At 41.4% G+C, this 11,688-nt stretch overlaps 1 protein-coding gene across 2 annotated transcripts in view; it reads right to left on the bottom strand.

Annotated features, from left to right (window-relative positions):
• veph1 (ventricular zone expressed PH domain-containing 1) overlaps nucleotides 1-11,617 on the bottom strand; it is an 82,862-nt gene extending 71,245 nt beyond the window's left edge. Inside the window, exon 1 of one of the 2 annotated variants that reach the window (XR_005232622.1) lies at nucleotides 11,270-11,617. The gene's annotated coding sequence lies outside the window, so the exon portion shown is untranslated. The remainder of the gene's footprint in view (nucleotides 1-11,269) is intronic. The other variant, XM_017420042.3, reaches the window with a different exon arrangement.
• Between the last annotated feature and the right edge of the window lie 71 nt (nucleotides 11,618-11,688).

Raw genomic sequence — 11,688 nt, 5'->3', positions numbered from 1 at the left:
GAATGTATGCAAAGTGACAACACTAATACATTTGTCGTAGCCTATGTTATGAAATATTTACATGAATCATTGATACAATTATGATAGAAACAATAGAGACGATAGAAGAAAATATATCACGATAGACACTTTTCTATCGTCCCCACGATATGTATCGTTATATCACCCAGCAGTAACAAGCAGCATTGTGTATTTACACCAACAACACGCCCACACAAAGAATCAGGATTAAAAAAGGACAGAGGTAAGTGTTTAATGACACCAGAACCAACTGTATATTGTAGGACGTTATTGCTGGGTCACAGATATGTTAATGTTGTTATCAAGATGTCAACGAATTCATGAATATGTCTGATAAATCCGTGGCAACCTTGCGGGAGATCACGTGGTGTGTTTAAAGGCATCAGATACATAAAGAAGTGATGCTGTAATGTTATTTTCTTACAGTCATGTTATCGCTACACAAAGTAGAAACACAAGGCAGATATGCAAAAAATGTGACAAGGACATAAATTCTCTGTATCTATAAAAAGGAAGAACTGAGAAGAAGGGGTAGTGTGTTTTGCATTTTGTGGGTCCCGTATCGCGTCAACAATGACAACTTCTATAACTTTTACAGAGAAAAACCCAACGTTTTTCACCGGGCGTTTAAAAGAAAAGGTAGTTTGAAAAAAAAAAAAAAAAAAACTTCTGCAAAAGAGCTTAATCTAGTGACAAAATCACAATATTTACTTTCACAAATCCACACCAGAAAATCCAGTTTCTAGTTCAGACATGAGCCAGGAGAAATACTTTATGTGAAACATGAGTCACGTCATGGCGGCTTCGTTCACTTCTTTTATAAATGTTCTAGTTCAAGTCCAACCCTGTCTTTTTAAAGTTTTTTTTTTTGCTCTCCTCTACCTCCCACTTGCCTCCGTTTTGTGAGCGCTGGAAGTGTAAGTTAATATGTGATGATTTGATCTAAATGGGTCTTTGGTAATATGTCACATATCTACAACAAAACTGTACATACCTCTGAAAACGCACACACACACATACACACACCTGGGCCAGCCCACTGAGTGTATCTGAAAAAGGTATCCTATCTTAAACTGTGACTTTGCATCAAAACATACGAAAGGTGTAAAGCTTAATGATTATTCCCGAGAACATTATATTTTACAGTCCTTCCATAAAAGCTGCTATGAATGAAGCTTGAAGTTGTGGGAATGGAAACGCTCCGTGTTAACCATTGACTTGGGACTATCGCCTGTCCTGTCAGCCTCAATTAAACATTAAAACATTAACACTGAATGGGCCACCACAGAGGCGGGGGAACACGTGCACACACACACACACACACATCATATCTTTGCTTCTAAAAGTGGGACTTTGCCTCACAAATGTGTCCTCCCATTTAGAAAACACATAAATCCTTCCAGTCATATTTGGCATCGTATTCTTTAAAGAATCCACCCAGCCCTCGCCATGTTTTGTGTAATAATCATTTGCTCACAGCTGACCAGGATTCTCCCTCGGAGGATGAACGGTTAAATAAATGTATCTGTGTTTGTTGCGTTTCTGGTACCGCCATCCCTCTGCAGCCAGACCCTCATCATTTCTCTGAAAGCCACCCAGGAGTGACTCTGAGCCGCAGCCAGACCAAAGGAAAGCACAAAGTCGATCATTTGGGAGACTTATCTCTGCTGCCAAGCCAGCGATGGCCATAAAAACCTGCCAGGATACCAGCACAGGAATTCTGACTGGTCCAAGCCAGAACCAGGGGAGCAAAACAACAAAACAACTCTAAAACACAAAGAGCAAAGAGCTTTATCTGTGACACACACAGACGTAACATACAGACATTACTGTTTTAGGAATTTGAATCTTACGTGGATGGCTGAAGGTATCAAATTAATATTCTCTGCATTTTCCTGTCATCGTGCACAATTAAAATACTTTTCTTGTTTTATGTTGCGTGCAAGGTGGCCACTGTAAATCCCATCTTATTTATCGCCCTCTGCCATGCTGTGCAATTGTCTGTGTGTGCTTTACTCTGTCATGTTAGCAAAATATCTCACGAAGCACTGGACAGATTTGACTGAAATTCACATAAGTAATCACTGGATGCACATCTACAGCTGATTAACTTCTGCATTCAACCGGATTGAAGATGGCCACCACAGTTGATTGATATTAGCAAACACTACTAGGACTCTTTTTCAATTAAAAACAAACAACAACAAAGAAGACAGTTCTTAGAGAGAAAAATATCAATGAATAATGAGGAGATTTTACAGGTGACTTGGCTCATTTTCTTTGACAATCGCTTTGACTGATTCATCGTACCCACTGTGGTCACCATACCATAAAACTGTAAAGTAAAAAGTTAAATAGAAAATACATTAAATATTAAAAATAAAATTAATTTCTGGGCTGGAATTATTAAAGGGGTGGTTAAAGCTGTTGTCTCCCAGCAAGAGGGTTGCAGGACCTGGGGCCTTTCTGGGTGGAGTTTCCATGTTCTCCCTGTGCTCACGTAGGTTTGCTCCAGGTACTCCGGTTTCCTCCCACAGACCAGAAACAGGCATGTTAGTTTAACAGGTACCTCTTAAATTGTCCCTAGGTGTGAATAGTTGTTTGTCTCGTTTGTCTCTGTGTGTCCCTGTGATAGACTTGCGACCCATCCAGGGTGTCCCCTGCCTCTCACACAGTTACTGCTGGAGATAAGCACCAGGTCTCCATAACCCGGAAAGGACAAGCGGGTAAAGAAAATGAATGAATGGACGAATTATTAATGTCAGTTTGTCTTTCTAGCTAAACTCTGAGTTAATCAAAACACTGGAACCTTCGTTTTTCAAAAGTATGTTGCAGATTCACCTTCTGCCTTGAAAGCCAGTTTTAGAAGTACTTTATTGCTGCCACTTTTAAAGGTAGTATCTCATTTGGTCATGTCTGTTGGTGACAAGTTGGCTAATGGCATTCACAAGGTAGTGAGGAGGTGAGCAACAAAATAACAATTTTACGTCAGCAACTACTCTCCAACAGTAACGGTCCAGTGGGACACCACCTTATGTTCCACCCTTTGGAGCCATGATAGAACATGATCATCTTAACAAAGCCATTCCCATAACAAAACCACAAAAACAAACTCGTGGAAACGCTGAAGAAAGCCTACAAGATAGCTCTAACACGTGCTCAGAATTGTGTTTGAAGTGTGATTATGGACGTTTTATAATCGCATCGCAGCCCTCTGAATTGTAGTCGAATTATGAATGCCTAAAAATTCCCACCTCTAGTCGGCGTCTGTGCTGGCTTGGTGACGGACTGGCAACCTGTTCAAAGTGTGCTCTGCCTCTCACCTCACACCAGATGGAATAAGCCTCCATAACCATTAATGCCACAATAAAGAGGGGAGAAAAAGGATTATCTGAGAATAACTCAGGCGTGTGCCTTCTAGGAAAGACATTTTTGAATCTAGGTGGTAACACAAAACTAAAAAGCACTGGATCACAGACGCACTATGAGGGGTTTTTGAGGACATGGGAACACATCCGGATGAAAAAGGAGAAACGAGAGTCAGACACAGACATTTACGCTGAAAGAAAGGCTGCAGACCGAGAACCTGAGCGAGAGAAAGCCAGAGGAGGATAATGTTTCGATGCCCTGAATTCCTGATGGAAACTACAGAAAACTGACAATCTCCTGAGCGTCCAGCGTTTAACCTGAAGGTCCCACCAACATTCAAACACGTCCACTACCAGCATAAAGAGTACCATACTCTGTTCGTGTGCTGCATCCACTCTTGCTCTCAGAATGTCACAGAACACCTGAGCACTGGTATGTGTGTATGCAAGCGTGTGTGCGTGTGTGAGCAAAAGCAGAAAAGAACGGGCCTGAGGAATTTCAGTTCTTAAACAATCAGTGAGTTACTATTAATCACCCAGATACGGCTCAGCAAGCTTAGGAATGTAGCCTTTAAACACACACGCACACACACACACACAAGCATTCACTTTCTGCCACTTTAGAGGACACAGCATCGAGTTGAATTTATTTACTGGGGATTCATCAGACTGAAACAACTCCAATCTCCTTTACGCCAAACCGTAACCAGCCTTACATTTCAGTTTTCTGCTTGAAATGCAGAACTTCACACCTTAAGGAGCTGCTTTTTTTTTTTAGCCTCCCGGTAAAAGGCAGTTGCTTATAACATGACTGTGTAAAGAGCTTTACAACATACGTGGCATATTTGAGTTGTGTTTGCTGTTTCTTCTTCTTGGTATTTGCTCTGATTCCTGTGGAGACCTGAGGGCCTCCAGTGACGCTGTGAGTGGGCCACTGGGAGAGGGCTGATTGAGGGGTGGGGGGGTGGGGGGGGCAACGAGAGCATTACAGACTACATGAGGACAATGTGACCGAAGGGCCCCCTCTCTCTTTCTTGCCTCCACCATCGCCACTCCTGTCTTTGCCGAGCACATGGAGAGAGAAAACACTGACTCTTTTGTCGGACGGAGGTACCAAGACAGATCTCCCCTCCCTTCTTTCGTCGCCCGTCTCCCCCCCATGCCACCCCTCTCTCTGCTCAGTGGGCTCTGTCTTTCTGTGTAAAGTGCACCTGCTCGGCCTGCAAGACATCGAACACACAAACTCACAGAACAAAAAAAAAAAAAAAAACTTTTGAAAGGTGCAGTGAAAGGGTGAAACCCAAGTGAAGAGCAGACCCTCCATTCCAAAGTTTTCTCTGTAGCGCTGCTTCATATCTGACTATCAGGGTACAAATTAAGACACATCGACCAAAAAAATAACATTATTTGGTGCATTTTTTTTTCTTTTTCTGATCTATTTTGTGTAAAATGTAAATGTAGAAAGAGTACGGATTGGAGTACGGGCAGACTAAACTCTAGAAATGCTTCTCATCTAAGAAAAGACCACAGGTTAGTTATTCAGACTGCATATAAACAATAAAACTGAGGCCTCATTTACTCTAGAATTTCTTTTTAAATTTCATTAATTTCCTTCTCTTTAGGAAAAACTTCTGTCCCCAATAGTTTAACACAAACTCTGTAGTAACTCTGTAATGTGGCGAGACCGCCCACATTCTGGACATATCAAAATACAGAGAAGTATATATATTTTTTTAACTGAAGCTTCTCCTTAAACTTTTTTTTTAAAATCCCAATTCTTATTAGCTTTCAGTCATTAATCATTTCAGCAGGTTTGACAGCAACAGGATCAGAAAAAAGCAAAACACAGAGAAAAAAAGGTTCAAAACAGCTCCATTGTTGTCGTAGTTTGGTAGTAGGGCGCAAAGTGACGGTAGGTATGTGCAAAAGATGTTGCTACGTCACAGTATCTGAAACGCTCCATATCTGGAATCCACATGGAGGCACCAAAAACTGAGTTTTCCAAAACCTCCAGTTTGGAAAGCGTTGTTTTGTTTAAAAAAAAAGTGCTTTTCTAACCAAAACCTTAATGTGTGTGTGAGTGTGTGTGTGTGGACGAGAGGTGCAAACACAGCAGAGAATCTATGTAGACGTGGCCTGAGGATCCACGGCCAGTACCAAAACACTGATGAAGTCAGCTGATACTGTGGCTGGTAATCTCTGAGTTTAGACTGTAAACTCAAATTAGCAGCCGTAGTCAAAAAGTAACCAGCGCTGATTTTGTTGATCCGTCTGACAGTTTTTGAAAAATATCTGGGAATTCCTCTACAGCACAGGTGTCAAACTCCGTTCCTCGAGGGCCGCTCTCCTGCATGTTTCAGATGTGTGCTTGCTTTAGAACACCCGGTTTAAATGACTGACTTGTGGACGTGCTTCTGGAGAACTTGATGATTTGGTGAGGAGGTAATTAAACCATTTGAATCAGGTGTGTTGGAGCAGAAAAACCTAAAACCTCCAGGACAGCAACCCTCGAGGCCTGGAGTTTGACACCCCTGCTCTACAGCAATGGTGACCAAACGTTTCATTTTACGACCCACAAATATTGCAATTAGGTCAGTGACATAGGAACCATAAACACCATAGACAACACTTTGTATCTTTCATAATGATTGTTGCAAAAGAATTACAACATCTTCAGATTGAGGCTTTGCAGCCCATGGTGGCATCCTGACTCTAACTTTGGAAGCCACTGCTCTACAAAATCTGCAACAAAAAGAGTTTGGATAATAATTGCTTGTCCTGCTGATCAAATACGAGTTTCCAGCAATCAAATCAGCTGACAAGCTAATAACATCAAACCCTTCTTAAAGCCAGGCTTAACGGACAGTAATGAAGCAAGTTTCATTAAATGAAGAAACAATTAAAAATCAATCTACAACCACTTAGTTTCCCTAAAAAGCATTTAATACAGCAATACTCCTTAAAGTCTCTTCTGTCAAATCCTGAGCGTCTTCCTTTATAAATAATCTGATTAAAGCCTGGATAAGTTTATAGTTACTCTATAACTAACTGGGCCAGTTGGTTATGTAACCCATGTCTTGAATTTCATGAATAAGTAAGATGGATAAGTCACGACGACGAGACTCCCCGAAGACGTCTTTGGAAATAGGTCTGCGCTGCCGCAGAGAACAGCGTTAAGACTTGAAAGATAGACCCCCGAGGCTCGCTCAGAACCGGAACACACTGCAGGAGGACTCTGTTAAATGAGCGCGCGGGTGTGTGTGTGTGTGTGTTTTAGTGTGTGTGAGGGGGGGAAAGTTCTCCATAATTAATGACTTGAAGTTATGCAGCTGCAGAGCACCGGCTGGGAATTACGGTACGACTGGAGCTGTGGAAAACAGCTACTGTAAACCAGCGGAGAAGAACAGATTGAATGGAGGAGAAATATGGAGAAAAGAGGAGAGGGCAGGAGCGTGCATGTGAGAGAGTGGACATTTGATGATAAAAGAAACAGGCACCAGCCCACAGAAACACTTAATGTGACACATATGGATCCAAACAGTGGATAGTCCACTTACATTGAGCTTTTAAGTCTTATTTAGCTTCAGTGAAGTGCTTTAAAACATGTTTATCTTTTACCCCACCACTCAAACAGATGGCACGTGACATTTGCTGCAAACTGAACAGGAGGATGACCACTCTACCACAGCTTATAGCAGAAGGAGCACATATGTGACTAATAGCAGAGAGATAAAGATTTTTTTTTTAAATGTGCAAACTTACAAAAAGAAAGTGTAGCTGTTACACATGAGCTTGAATCCACTTCTATTTATGGAAGGATCTCAGCTCTAAATGTAGGAACGTAGTGTTTCGACCACTTCCTGTATCTAAGAGAGAGATTTATAAAGGAACAACCCAATCCAACCCACCAAACCAGCATCTGACTAATAATTTGGCCTCCATGAGTTTTGTTTACAAAGGTTAAAGGCAAACAGAAACATCAGGAACTTTTTCTATTTCAAATCTTGGCCTTTGGGACTCAAATGAGAGTTTTTTTTCTGAATAAGCTCATGTTTTCCACAGGGAAACAGAACTTCAGGAGCCTCAAAACTGTATTTGTTTGAAAATGGTTTCCAGAGTTAAAAAAATATCAAAACGTCACCCTTGTGTTTTTGTGTAGATGGACAAAACACGACCTTATAGAGAACGATAATGCCACAGCCCCACCTCTAATCTAACCTCTTCTTCTAGTTGTGTTTACGTTTCACAGCCAGCGTGTAAGCTTTGTGCCCACGCTCCACGCCTTGTTTCCTGTTTTTGGTGTCTTTTCGCGGCGGCCTCACATACAGGCCACTGGCGTAGTTGCTCCGGCGATTTGGGTGTCTGTCTGTGGCTGAAGACATTTCTAGAAACGGTGTCGTGTTTGTGAAGTCATTTTTTTTTTAAACGACAAATAAAAAGATCATTTTGGTTCTGCATTTCTACATGGACTAAACCTAACTGTGCTGGATTTGAAGGTTGACCTAATTGGACTACAGATTAAATAAAACACAAGATCAACTTTTATTTTCATTCCACTTTGTATTTTAGTGCATTTTTCTATGTGGATGTAAACGTATGTGTGATTCTCTGCAGGCACAAATGTGCTGAAAGACAGTTAATTCACTGTGTAAACTAAGTAAATAAAAAAACTAAATTAAAAAAAGGGTGTGTTTTTGGGTTGTTTTGCTTGTAGTTCTGCTGACAGGGTTTCCGTGGCAGAGAAGATAACTTCTGGATGGAATAGAGCGTAACTGTCACACTTAGCCGACTAACATTTACACACACACACACACTTTCAGAACCATTCATTATTCACTGCACATCCCGCTGGCCTGCAGCCTAAACTCTGAGTCAAAACGGAACCATGTTGTGGTTTCTGCATACGAGGGAGACCCAGGAGTACCGACTGATTAAAGCAATACTCTCAGTGAACAAAACATCCAGACCTCAAAGTGTTTTCAGATTAAATTAGTGCCTGCTTTGTGTGTTTTGAGGAGTAGTTTTTCTTTTTTATTGGCATTTAACTTGCATTTCATTAAAATTATAGAAGTGGGAAGCTATGGATTGGTTGTGAACAGTCAATATCTTACCTGTTGCAGACAGCTCTTTGAATGACCTCAGTTTGGTGAAACAGAGTTTGAGACCCTGTCTATGCTACTCTATTTTTATAAGATTTTTTATTTTTTTATTTTTCCACATTATTCAACTAAAAGTACTAAAATACACCACGCTGCACCACTAGGTGGCGAGAATGTTCACACTAACAACATATTAAAATACAGAAAAAGAATAATCTTTGCTCGACTAAAGATGCTCTCAAAACACTTTTTTTTTTTTCCAACACTGTTTACAATTTCCTCTCAGTAGTTAACCAATCAGCACACGATCAGGATAAAGAGAGACAGATCCAGAGAGAACAGTAAAAATGACGCCATTGTTGTTTTGGTTTTTTAGGCCACAAAGTAACTGTGGGCATCCACAAAAACAGGATGCTAGGGTATCGCTTCTAAAAAGCTCCGTATCTGGAGTTCACATGGAGGCACCAAAATCTGAGTTTGTTTTTTTTTACCTGTAGTTTAGAAAGTGTTTGCTGCAAACACAGCAGAACAATGTCTTTATGGAAGCTGCCATGTCGTATTTTTTGGAATAAGCATCTGTGCTCTCCAGTGTGCAGACAGTCTCCTGCACACAGTGATGGGCTTACATGAACTTTCTACTAAACATGAAATAACTGATTAAGGCTAAACATCTCAGAAAATCTTTAATTAGAACATGCTGCAGCAAGGTAAGACCTACATTAATCTGAGGTGTATTTTGATATTCATTTTTTTGACAAGGGCAATGTCCAGTTTGTTTACATGGAGAGGACAGGACTTAAAACTTGTACTAGAACAGGGGTAGGCAACCCTGGTCCTCGAGGGCCACCATCCTGCATGTTTGACTTGTTTCTCTGCTCCAACACACCTGATTTGAATCAATGGGTGATTAACAGGCTTCTGCAGAACATGAAGAGGTGATTTAACCACTGAATCAAGTGTGTTGGAGCAGGGAAACAAGAAAAACATGCAGGACTAGGCCTGTCACGACAAACGATAAATCAATTAATCGCATGATAAATTAAAGTGAGGTCGATAATTTTCATTTATCAGCATTATCGTTTCTTTGTGCTTTTGTTAGTTTGCACTTTTTGTTTATAAAACTGGTAGTTTTGAACATCTTCTCTATATAAAACTAATGACTTGTTTTTGAAGGGCAGTTTAGTTTACAGAGTTAATAATCCATACTGTTTTTTTTTTTTTTTTAGCTTTTATTCAAGTGCATTCTTTGTTAAAGGAGGCTGAGAGTCCATTTTATTTTTGTTTTTGGTTGTTTTGTTTATTTTGTGTTCCAGTTCCAGTGTTAAGTGATCTTTTGAAAGTAAAGTTTATTAATCTTTGAGAGGATGTACTTGCACTATTATGTTATCATCATTACATTAGTTTAAAACAGCCTCCAAACAATATTATCGATTATCGCAATAATTTCTGAGACAATTAATTGTCCAGCAAAATTTGTTATGGTGACAGGCCTATGCAGGACATTAAATGGAGGACCAGGATTTCTCACCCCTGTACTAGAACCAGTCGACAAGGAAGCTGGTCCCATTCCGGCCTAAGCTTCTGGGTTCCCGTCCAAGGTCTCCCTGTATTTCCAGTCTTTGGGTTTATTTCTGACTGGACCGACGAGCTAACGGGTACTCAGAGCGGGGCCAAGAAGAAAACGGGTCGCTGCCGTCTTAAAACAACTCCAACCTCAAACTTTTTATAGCAACTTGTGCGAACACTATAACCCTTTACCCTGCTGTCAGTTCACCATTACACCGTTAATTACTTCCACTGGCACCTTATTTGAGGCACTTCAGGCAGGAATATCATAACATTTGAGATGACTTGGGGTGGTGTAAAAGTTCATATGGCAGCATTAGCAAAAAAAAAAAAAAAACCTAGGTACAGTAGTTTCCACGTGATTATTGTTGATCTCCATCTTTTCACATTTGGACTTGGCAGAGATCGTAATGCGGCTGACAGGAACAATAATAAATAAATGAAAACAAGAAGAGGGGGGCTTAAAATGCACGCTGCTGTTTGAAAAGTGTCAGCAACAGGCGAGCGAGATGGGGAATAAAGCGTGTGTTTTGACAGGAACAATCCAGGCACAACACGTCTGTTTCTGAAGTCTGTGACCTTGAAGAGTCCCCCTCCCAAACACACACACACACACACACACACACACACTCACAGTCGGTGTGTGTGTGTCTGTGTTGGGGGGTGGTCATATTTCTACTGGACTTGAACAATAAATGCTCAGAATGAATGCAAGCAATGCAACTCAACTTGCCTTTCAAGCTCCCTGAGCACATTCCAGTGTATTTACACGGTGTGTGTGTGTGTGTGTGAGTTAAAAATAACAGTCTATGAAGCCCAAATTCTTCCAGTGAAACACAGAAAGGTTCATTATAAAGTCTCTTCTTCTCATTACTGCCCAGGTGGTCACCCTGTTTCAGATGTAAATATTGGGGAATGGCTCGTGGAAACACCTCTCCAGCACACTCACGCGCTCAGATGTTTCTCGTGTTTTCCTGTCTGCATCTTCAACACGAAGACTGGGAGTGGGAGGGGGAAAAAAACAAAAAACAAAAACAAAAACGATGTGGCTCCTTCGATGCTTTCTTCATTGATTTCACCTCAACTTTCCTGACCTCAACTCCAACGCAGGAGGCATTCAAAGCACATCTCCGCCGCTTTTTATTTATGTAATTATTTACGCGACGTGCGTCCACCTGCCTAGTTCCCGAACACCTGCAGCGTCGGACGGCTTACCTCCTCCATGCGGGACGTCCAGAGCCTTCGGGGCTGTGGAGGGGGGGCTTCGGCACAGGACCTTCCCGCTCCGCTCCGAAGAGGGTCCACAGAAACACACAGTTCAGCCCTGCACGGCTTCGGATTCCCCTCATCCCCTCGCAGGGCAGCTCTCGGGTTCGTCCTCCCTCCTCTCGGCCCGGGAGAGGCCGCCATCTTGTGGCCAAACGGAGAAGGAGCCTCAACAGGTGGAGAGGAAAGCCGCGATGCTGCGTTCAGGTGACCTCACGGAATTTAGAGAACTATCAGCTGACTGTACGCGATCCAATGACTTATAAATGTATAATTTGTCTTACATACTATACACCAGACGAAAAAATAAATAAATGATAAAAAAAAGAATAAACATTTTCATTAAAGAAAAAAATTAAAAGTCACAA

Source organism: Kryptolebias marmoratus, linkage group LG2, assembly GCF_001649575.2.
Source record: "Kryptolebias marmoratus isolate JLee-2015 linkage group LG2, ASM164957v2, whole genome shotgun sequence".
NCBI classification, from domain to species: domain Eukaryota; kingdom Metazoa; phylum Chordata; class Actinopteri; order Cyprinodontiformes; family Rivulidae; genus Kryptolebias; species Kryptolebias marmoratus.
This window is presented reverse-complemented; position numbering and strand designations above follow the sequence as displayed.